The sequence below is a fragment of the Acanthisitta chloris genome, unplaced genomic scaffold (genome assembly GCF_000695815.1).
Source record: "Acanthisitta chloris isolate BGI_N310 unplaced genomic scaffold, ASM69581v1 scaffold28450, whole genome shotgun sequence".
Taxonomy (NCBI): domain Eukaryota; kingdom Metazoa; phylum Chordata; class Aves; order Passeriformes; family Acanthisittidae; genus Acanthisitta; species Acanthisitta chloris.
In genome coordinates, this window is record NW_008650382.1 from 953 (window position 1) to 2540 (window position 1588).

A 1588-nucleotide genomic window follows, 5' to 3' on the forward strand; every position below is an offset into this window, starting at 1 on the left:
AGGATGAGGAGCAGAAGACTGAGCTGTGCATGGCAGACTGGTGTTCCACAAACACAGTGACTCTGGAGCATGCAGCACTAACCCATGGCAGGGGAACAGTGATGCAAAGCAGAGATGATGAAAAAAATCAGAGAAAGGAATGGATACAGAGAACATAACAAGCAAAGCTACAGACAAAATAGAAGTAGAATCAGAGGGACTGACTGGAACACACAGATTTGTTATTTATTATTTATAGCCTGACTTGATCTTCCACATGTTACTACATACTGGCAATCCCAACATGCTCAGTGCTCCATGTTACACAGACTCTGGAGAGACTGTAGAGCTCATCACAGCCAAGTAGCTTTGGACCAACCCTTTCAGATTCTGGAGTATCTTTCAGTGCTCTTATGCCAAGGTAGGTTGATGGTGCTGAGCTCCTGATGTAAACAGCCTGGTGGTTTTAAACAGGATTAAAACAAAAAGACAGGCTGAGCCTTCTTCCCCACACAGCACTGCAAAATGTGCCTGGGAGTAAGAGCAGAGACTCAGCACAGACCTTGACATCAGAGTGAAAGTCTGGGGCAACTCATATTCAGTTCCTCTAAGAAGGTTTATCACGGATAGGTTAAGGAAGGTCAGTAAAATCTCCCTGGCTCAGCCACAAGTGAAGGAGATGAGTTCTGCAGTGATACCAGATCAGACAGTGCAGCCCTGATTCTCCCTTTGATAACACACATGGGGAGGGCAAGAGTCACTGTTCAAGCTGTGGGGACACAGTGACATCCTGGCTGCCCCTGTTCACAGGAGTTGGCCTGCATGCTCCCTAGTATCCAAGGGTTTCCATTCCTATCCTGCTGTCTCCAGCAGTTGTGGCTGCTCCATCCCTGGAAGTGTTCAAGGTCAGGCTGGATGGAGCTCTGAGCAACCTGGTCTAGTGGAAGGTGTCCCTGCCCATGTCAGGGAGTTGGAACAAGATGAGCCTTAAGGTCCCTTCCAACCCAAACCATTCCATGATTCCATGATCTCCCATTTCCTATAAAATCCTACCAGTAGCAAAAACAGATGAACAAGATGAACTGGAGAGAAGCACCTTCTCAGACCTCAGTGCTTCCACCCAGTCCCTCTGCTTCTCCTAAATTTTAACAAACAAGGAAGCTTTTCTGACCCTCCAATTCCCTTTATTGGGCTTTGCAGGAATCTTTGCACTTCTGGTAATCACTGGCCTGGTCCAGACATGCTGGGCTTTCCCAGCATGGCCTGGAATCTCCCTGAGCTACTTAACAGAGTATTTTAGCTTGCCTCATTCTACAGAGCAAAAGAGACAGAGAAAATGGGGGGGAAAAAAAACCTAGTTAAAGTTGAAATCAGCTCTTAACACCTCTACCCTGTTCTCCCTTGCCTCTGGGCTACAAGCCAGTGACAACTGGAACTACCTCTTGTTGGGCTTTTTAACAACAGAAAATAGCAGAGCAAGAAAAAGACAAGACAAGAGGTGGATTTGATAAAATCTCTCAAGCCCTTGTGCAGGCTCTGGCAAGGGGCAGCTCTCTGCACCTGCACACCAGCTCATGGCATAGGAATCATGGGGAGAGCAGAGCTTCCT